General features: G+C 41.5%; 1 long non-coding RNA gene across 1 annotated transcript in view; it reads right to left on the bottom strand.

Moving 5' to 3' along the window:
• Positions 1-719: 719 nt before the first annotated feature.
• Positions 720-9328, bottom strand: part of LOC131279171 (uncharacterized) — a 30627-nt gene continuing 22018 nt past the window's right edge. The window contains exons 2-5 of the long non-coding RNA XR_009186528.2: positions 7873-7952; positions 6459-6491; positions 1759-6359; positions 720-1254 (exon numbers count right to left, since the gene is read on the bottom strand). This is a non-coding gene — a long non-coding RNA (uncharacterized lncRNA). The remainder of the gene's footprint in view (positions 1255-1758; positions 6360-6458; positions 6492-7872; positions 7953-9328) is intronic.

Here is a 9328-nt window from a genome sequence, read left to right as displayed (position 1 = left end):
AGGATATTGAGCTTTTGGAATCCCAACCACCTCCGGTGAGGGAATTTCTGTAAGTGTTCGTATATTTCTTGACTAAATTTTAAAAGGCTAATTATAGCTGCAGTATTCTGGACATTTAACAATAACATGCATATTACATCAACACTTACTTCATTGTTTTTCCCTTTGAAAGTCCTTTTTTAAAAATTTTAACATATTCCTTGGTTTTATTCCCCTCAACTTCATTAGTTACCAGCGCTGGCTTTATTCCTGCCCTTGCCATTATTCCTCCAGAAAACGTAGAGGAGATGACCTATTTGTTTTTGTTATTTGCCTTCAGAGATGCTGCCAGCAAAGAATAGGAACTTCTCACATAAAAAGCATATGCTTTAGGGGCATCTGTCTCTGTCTTTAACTTTACAAAAATAAAATTATAATAAAGTTATGTGTTTCCTTCACACATTTAAAAGCCAGAAATAGATTCGGACGCACATTTTTCAATCCGTGTGCCAACCTAATAAGCAAAGCCAAACACGGCTGGGAGCAGGCCCTCCCCGCGGCGCCCCGCGCTGGGCGCTCCCGCCCGCCGCCTCGGGACCCCGCGGCGCCCCAGCGCCTGCTGCCCTGGCAGCTTCAGAATCCCCTCTGGGTCTGTCGTGCCGCCTCCTGTTCCTGAGTATCCTGAAAGTCATGGAATCATAGCGTTTTAGACATGAGTGATTCTGGCCTGGCTCCTTGGATACCACTGAATTCCTATCGTTTATTTACTCTGGTTTAGACTCTTGACACCGCACCTTCCGGAAGGGTTTGGAGAAGGCACTGGGACGTGCACAAACTGTCTGCGGGATTATCCTGGGCACGTTCCTGTCTCCTGCTAGAGCTGAAGGCAAGAGGTGTTCCTGATGCTAGGAGAGATGGGCCCGATGCGGGCGGCTCCTGTTACTGTTTCTTCACCCTTCGGACTTCTAAGCAGGCAGAGGCCAATAGCATGACATGTTTTAACTTAGCAGTACCAACCCAATGAGAACACATTTTTCCCTCAGGAAATATAAAATCAGTTGAGTAATGCCTGTTTCCTTCAGTTTCTGGTATCACACAAAATATTGATAAGAGGGACTCCTGGTCTAAACTGGGAGGATCAGAGCCTCTCTCCCGGGAATTTGGAATTGAGAAAAACTCCTCATTCCAGTCTGTCCTGCTTTCTTAGAGATGTGCATTGCTGAACTGCACACCAGCAGTTTTGGGGTGCGTGGACACAATGCAGTAGAAAAATATCTGCAGAAAGAGAGAAAGAAAACTAAAATGATAGAGAGAAAAGCAGAGATGAGAAATAACAGCACGCTTCCTTCCCTGAGGCTTCCTAGTTCCTCCTGAGGCTGGGTTACCTGTCACCCCCCGACTGAAGTTCATCTGTCACATGCAGGGAATTTTCTAACAAGTTTTCTGACAACAAAGAACAATCATAATTTTATTATCAAGCTCACTTACCCCAAACCTCAAAAATCTGAACTACAACGAAGAATCATATAACATATAACATATCCAAATACCAGGAGGTCATTTTTGGTCCTAGCTGTACCTGACCATGCTAACTATCCCCCTCCTCAAAAAAATAACAACAATAATTTATCAAATATTGGGGAACTGCTATGTGCCAGGTACCAGGTCAAATGCTGGGGTTTCAAAAGCCAGCAAGACACAGCCCCTGCTTTCCAGGAGGTCTCAACCCGGTGGAGACATCAGAAAACAGACAGGCAGTTTCAATAGCTCAGTAAATACCATGAAAAGGTAAGTCCAGGTCCTACAGGAGCATCTGGAGCATCTGATCTGGTCTTTGGGAGCTGGGGAAGTCTTCCAGAGAATAGGACAACCTAGGCTAAAGGAAGAGAAGCAATTAACCAGACAGAGGAAAAGGGGAAATGTTCCAAGGAATAGTATATACAAAAGCAGTGGTCTCCATGGTTTACACAATCTGGGCGTACCTCTTACATTTCTCACCACTCTGGTATTTTTTATTTATTTGTTTAATTTTTTATTTTAACCACTCTGCTCCCTTGAAGTCTAGACATGTCGTCCCTGATGTTTAGTTTGACATTTGGCCTCATCAGCTGCCTCTTCCCTCTATGCACTCCAGCCTCTCTGGACCACTGGCTTGCTCTTTTATCAATGCCTTTAACCTTGGGCTGTCCTTTGCCTGAAGTGCATCCTCCTAATGTCAAACTGACCGACCTGGCAAATCTCAGCTCAGATGTCACTGTTGGCATTCTTTTGAGAGGGGTCAATAAAACCCTTTTCCCAGCTAAGCCCGACACTATTTGAGAGGTAGACGTAAGAATTAGGTCTGTTGCTGCTAAAATCTAGATTGCAGGATATGCAATCTACATTAACAGTGGCTCTGCCAACACTTCACCCCAGAATTAAGCTTACCCATTCAATAATAGGCAAAGCTCCCCCCAGCCATTTGCTCTTGTAATACTTAAGGAGATAAGGAGCAGGAGCATGGCTCACTCCTGCAAGCAGCTTGACACCCAAAGAGTAAAGAGGTAGAGCAAGTTTTGCCAAACTTACCAACAGATAAAGAGCAAAATGGAGAAGTGTTACTCTGGTAGAAGTCTATCCCCACAGGAACATAAGGTATAGAGGTGGAGTGTAGCAGTTGACATAGTTATGAATTTCAAAAATAGATATTGGATTATGTTCGTAAACTGGCTTGTACCTGGCATGATTAAATTATGATTAGGCCTTTGATTGGGCATGTCAGTAGGGCATTAAGTCCCCGCCCCTTGGTGGGTGGGAACTCACAGATAAAAATCATGGCAAAAGACAGTGTTGGAGTTTTGATGCTGGAGTTTTTAGCTGAGCCCAGGAAATGAACACAGAGAAGAAGAACACAGAGGACCAGAAACAGCTCCTTAGACATGGAAGAAACCCTGGAGAGAGAGAGTGGCCTGAAAGTCTACAGCTGGCTTTGTGGCAACTGAGCCTGGAAAGAAACAAGCCCCAGGAAGAGAGGAACTCAGAAAGCCTGAACCCTGGCAGATGTCGGCAGCCATCTTGCTTCAATATGTGGCAAAAGGCTTTGGTGAGGGAAGTAACATACTTTATGGCCTGGCAACTGTAAGCTTCTACCCCAAATAAATACCCTTTATAAAAACCAACTGATTTCTGGTATTTTGCATCACCACCCCTTTGGCTGACTAATACAGGGAGTAAATCACTCACTAACATCATGTCCACTCTGAAGTCTTTTCTAATGCCTCCCTCAGCACCATCAACTCAAACTGTAAAATCAGTCATATTTGCTTTGTGCCCCAATTGCATTCATTTATTCATTAAACAAATATTTATTAAGTACCTATTATATGCCATGAACTATTCTAGGCACTGGGGAAATGGCAATGAAGTAAACAAAAAAAAATTTTTTTAAGGAGGTACCAGGGATTGAACCCGGGACCTCGTATATTGGAAGCAGGCACTCAACTACTGAGCTACATCTGCTACCCCCAAAAAACAAATTTTCATGCTCACAAAGCTTATGTTCTAGTTGGGAAGTTAGAAAATAAGTAATTAAATATATGATAAATGTTATGAAGGAAAATAGAGAAGGACAAGAGGAAAAGGAGTGATAGGGAGAGTGGGGATGGTGGCCAGGGAAACTGACCTTTGAGCAGACTTGAAAGAGATGAGCAAGCCAGAAGAAGAGAGTTCTGGGCAGAAAGAAGAGCAAGTGCAAAGGCTCTGTGGCAGGAGAGTATTAGAGAGTTAGAGGAACAGCAAGGAGGCCAGTGTGGCTAGAAAAGGGTGAGCAAGGGAAGGAGCAGTAGGAGTGAAGTCAGAAAAATATTAGGAGACACATCATGTAAGGCCTTAAAGGTCATAGAAAGGACTTTAGCCTTTATTCAAAGTGAGGTGCTATTAGGGGGGTTTCAACAGAGGAAAGACCTACTCTGACTTAGGTTTTAAAAGGTTTGTTCCAGCTACTGTGTTGAGAATAGGCTGTGAGGAGGCAGGGGTAGAATCTAGGAGACCAGGTAGGAGGTTATTGCAATAATCCAGGTGAAAGAGGATGGTGGCTTGGATGTGGATGGGGGCAATGGAGGTGGTGAGAATGTTTGCATTCTGGCTATATTTTGAAGGTAGCACATTGAATATACCTTTATTTAGGCACCAATGCATTGTTATTAAATGTTTACATGTTGACCTTGTCTACTGAGCATTTTGAGAGAAGAGCACATTATACTCTACAAATATTTGCTATTTCTTTCTTCATCTCTTCTTTCATTTCCAAATGTATACCTTTAGACCTGGCCTCATTCTTCCAGTTGATTCTTTTTATACCACCTGAAACTGCCTATATAAAAATCTCAACTCATTTCCTCCCTACTCCCCAACCCAAATTTCAATGGCACCACCACTCTTCTGGTGCCTTTAACTGTTTGTTTATGTTCTGTGAATATTTACTATTTGCTCTCAATAAAAGAATTCATGGATATGTATGCACCTTGTTGTAAAACGGTTTTCTGAATCTTGAGCCTGCTAAATGCTTCCTTCTCTAAGGACTCAAAAGTTACTTTCTGTCTTCCTCCCACAGTCATCTTTTCCAGTGGTGTACTTTTACTGATTTGTTAAAATAAATTGTAGAATGCTTTTTAGAACATACAAGTAAAACATCAAGAATTCTAGGAAGCAGAATTTCTCTGTGGAGTTCTTCACAAGAGAAGAACTACAATTTCCAGAAAGCTTCAGGAACTACCCTCCACTGGGAATGAGCAAGTTGGGGGACAAGGCTGCACTACACCCTCCAGCATCTTCAAGTGACTTAGCATGGTCAGTAGCCAGGAGTAAAACTCCAGATGTCCACTTCTGGCCAGAAATCTTAAGGAAAGGGGGAAGGAAGGAGCAAAGGAAGACTTGGCATGGAGGGAAGGGAGCCACATCAATGAGAGGCAGTGTAAGAGCATTAGGGGTCTTGGTGTAAAACTTGGGAGAAAGTGGAACTGTGTAGGGAGGATTCAGGGAAGCTTTCTGAGGGTGCAGAGTGTAAAATCCCTGACTGTATATAGTATTTCCTATTGTATTCTGGTGAATGAATTCAGCCTTCTTTAACATTTCTCTCAATTTAAACCTCAAGTTGATTAAGAAATGATGCTATTTTGCAGTTATTATTATTTCAAGAAGTCAAGCATTAGCATCATCTACAAAAATATCAAGAATTCTTAAGATATGACTTAATTAAATTCTTTTGAGAAGCAAGATGAGTGTTACAGAATTCAAAATGAATAATAAACAGTATCTTCCAAGATGCTTATATATTCATGCAAATGAAACAGATTAAATGGCAGTGGCCCTATCACACAACTTTACTTCATTGGTTGAGTGAAACTGGGCACACAGTGACACCCTCAACTCTAACATGATCATGTTAAATCTTTTACCAGGTTGTCTTTTTTGTCAAGGAAATGAACCTTCTGTAGAAACTGTCAGATACCAATAATACTTATATCAAATGCTTTTATAAGATTAATGTACAGAAATCTTTATATTCATATCTTTACTACTTTTATATTGATTATGTATCAAAGAGCATATGTTGTGTTTCAAAGTTAATTTGGTGTTCAGAATTGGGCTTATAAAAATAACTTTTTCTGATTATAAAGCTAAGCATAAATATTGCAGAATATTTGGATAATATAGATTTATCTTCTATGACCAAAATCATTCTGATGTTATAGTCATAACTTTTGTTTTTATAATTAATTTCTCAGATCCTCACATGCCCTGTCAGCAGGAAGTCTAATATATTCTTGCTGAAGCTTCTTCCTAAATTGTCTAAAGATGCCAGGGTTTACTCAGTCCAAAAGGGGACAAGGGTGAGTTGTGTTTCCAAAGGGTCTAGGGGGAACTGGGCAACTTGACCCTTCACTAGCGTTTGCCTTCCTCACAGCCTCCCAGGGTCTCATGGGAGGGTGGTCCTGCCCACACTGTGGCAATGCCATTGCTGGTTCAGGTCCCTGCCCACACACAGTGGGACCCGGGGCTCTGCAGTTACAACTCACTTGATACCCTTCACATACTCATGCCTAATACATAGCACAGGGACAATGTGTCTGAGTCCCAAGGAGTTTCCAGAATTTCTGTGTGCTGTGCTTCCTGTATCAAGAATGCCTAGGCCCTTGTGCTTATCCCAGGACACCAGCTTAGGTTCTTTCATTCCTAAAGATGATTTTATTTAGATCCTCAGTACTCTCCTCTGATAATGGTCCTTGGCGAGACTACCCTCAAGAACCTTAAAAAGAGCAGAATGGAGGGGACGAATGTGGTCCAAGCGGTTGAGCTTCTGCCTCCCACACGGGAGGTCCCAGGTTCAGTTACTGGTGCCTCTGAAAAAACAAAAACAAACAAGAAACAACAATAAACAAAAAAAGCCAACACAGGTAAGCTGATGTGGCTCAGTGGTCGAGGGCTGGTTTCCTACATACAAGGTCCTGAGTTCAATCCCTGGCCCCTGGTACCTAAAAAACAAAACAAAACAAAAAGATTACAAGCGGGGAGTGGGTATAGCTCAGTGGTTAAGCATATGCTTCGCATGTTCAAGTCCTGAGTTCAAACCTAATACCTCTTAAAAAAAAAAAAAAGAGCAGTAGGTGGAGTATGAAGTATTTATCCCTACCGCTCCATAAGCCCCAATTAGCTCCATAAGCAAGTTGATGAACTATTCCACCATGGATCAATTTTGTTCATCCCAGGGTTCAGAGAATGGCAAAATACCAGAAGGACAGGTAACACTGCACCCTACATTTCCATAACTAAGGGGCAGCTAGGATGACCCTTGGTTTGCTAAAAATAAAATCATCCTATCTCAATTTTTCAAAATTCTGCTACCAGAGAGTAATATACAGTCATTGTAGAACATGTTGATTTTACAGAACATTATGAGAAAATCAAGACCATCCATAATTCCATCCATAGATAACTACTGTCAATGTTGTATAGAAAGATTTTTGTCCTAATGTACCTCCCCAACTCCCTCTTCCACTACTCTCCTACTAGACCCACACTTTTTTTGTTGTTTAATTTCTTACAATTAGAGAACTTGCAGGCTTACAGAAAAATTATGTAAAAATTACAGCATTCCCATATACTCCCCATTGTTGACACTTGGTATTAGAATGGTACCCATGTTACAATTGATGAGAGAATATTAAAACTGTATACTTAACTTTAGTCCATAGTTTACATTAGGTGTGTTTTTCCCCATATACCACCCTTTTATTAACACCTTATGTTAGTGTAGTACATTTGTTGTAATTCATGAAAGAACATTTTTATACCTACATTATTAACTATAATCCATCATTTACAATAGAGTTCATTCTTCATGTTGTATAGTCCTATGTTTTTCTTTTAATTTTTATTCTAATAACATATATGTGACCAAAAATATCACATATATAATTCAATGCTGTTAATTGCACTTACAATAATCTATTACCATCACCACCATCCATTTCCAAAACTTTATGAGCAACCTAAATAGAAATTCTGTACAAAATACACATTAACTCCCATTCTCTACCCCCAACCCAGAACCTGGTAACCCATATTCTAGAATCTAACTCAGGAGTTTAACCTTTTTTGTTCCATGGACACTTTTGCCAGTCAGGTGAAAACCATGGACCCTTTACTAAGCCCACACTATACTGTGTATTATTTAATAAATATATCACACCTGCACCAAAACGTCCCCACAAGAATAATGTTTTTTGAATTTCAATTCAAGCTCATGGAGCTCTTGTTAAGAACTCCTGATGTTCTAACAATATGAGTTTGCATATTCAAATTACTTTATATCAGTGAGATCATACATTATTTGTCCTTTTGGATCATACTCACTCAGCATATTTCATGCAGTAAAATGTCTTCAAGGTTCATCCATGTTATCACATGTATTAGGACTTCATTCCTTTATATGGCTGAAAAAAATTCATACACACATACATATCACATTTTGTTTATTCCTTCTTTGGCTGATGGGCACTTGGGCTGCTTCCCTCTTTTGGCAATCCTAAATAATACCACTATGAACACTGGTGTGCAAATAGCTGTTTGAGTCCCTGCTTTCAATTCTTTTGGGTATATACCTAGTAGGATTGTGGAGTCACATGGTAATTCTATACTTAGCTTTTTGAGGAAGGGACAAACTTGTCTTCCATAGCAGCTGCTTCATTTTACATTCCCATCACTGACGAATAAGTATTCCTATTTCTCCACATCCTCTTATGCACTTGTAGTTTTATTTTTTAATAGAAGCTGTGGCAGTTTGATATTATTTATGAATTCCAAAAAAGAGAGTTGATTATGTTTGTAATCTAGTCTATTCCTCTGGGCATGATACTTTTGATTGTATTAGATTCAGCTGCGATGTCTTTGATTAAATTACATTAAGATTAGGGTGATTAAATTACATTAAGATTAGGGCTTTGATTTGACCATGTCATTAGGGCATGCAGGGTTGAGTCCCCATCCCCTTGGTGGGGACAAAACAGACTCTCACACAGATGTAGGTACACAGGGAGAAGAACACAGAGGAATAGAGACAGCTCCATAGATACAGAAGAGGTCCTGGGAAAGAGATGAGCCTGATAGCCTACAGCTGTAGCTGAACCTGGGAGAAATAGGACCCGGGGAGAGAGACAAGCCTTATGCCAGCCTACAGCTGAGATTGGAAGAAGCTGGGACCATGGGGCCTTAAGAGGAAGAGGAAGGATGAATCCTTACAGAGATTGGCAGCCATCTTGCTCCAACATGTGTCAAAAGACTTTGGTGAGGGAAGTAACTTACTCTTTTTTTTTTTTAAAGATTTATTTATTTTATTTATTTCTCCCCCCCCCCCCTCCCGGCCCCCGCCCCCCCCCCGGTTGTCTGTTCTGTGTCTATTTGCTGCGTCTTCTTTGTCCGTTTCTGTTGTTGTCAGCAGCACAGGAATCTGTGTTTCTTTTTGTTGCGTCACCTTGGTGGTGTCAGCTCTCCCTGTGTGCGGCACCATTCCTGGGCAGGCTGCACTTCCTTTCGTGCTGGGCGGGTCTCCTTACGGGGTGCACTCCTTGCGCATGGGGCTCCCCTACGCGGGGACACCCCTGTGTGACAGGGCACTCCTTGCGCGCATCAGCACTGCGCATGGGCCAGCTCCACACGGTCAAGGAGGCCCAGGGTTTGAACCATGGACCTCCCATGTGGTAGACGGACACCCTAACCACTGGGCCAAGTCTGCCACCCAGTAACTTACTCTTTATGGCCTTGTAACTGTAAGCATCTACCCCCAAATAAATACCCTTTATAAAAGCCAACA

The sequence above is a fragment of the Dasypus novemcinctus genome, chromosome 7 (assembly GCF_030445035.2).
Source record: "Dasypus novemcinctus isolate mDasNov1 chromosome 7, mDasNov1.1.hap2, whole genome shotgun sequence".
Classification (NCBI taxonomy): domain Eukaryota; kingdom Metazoa; phylum Chordata; class Mammalia; order Cingulata; family Dasypodidae; genus Dasypus; species Dasypus novemcinctus.
The sequence above is the reverse complement of the archived record's forward strand: the minus strand, read 5'-3'. Positions and strand labels throughout refer to the sequence as shown.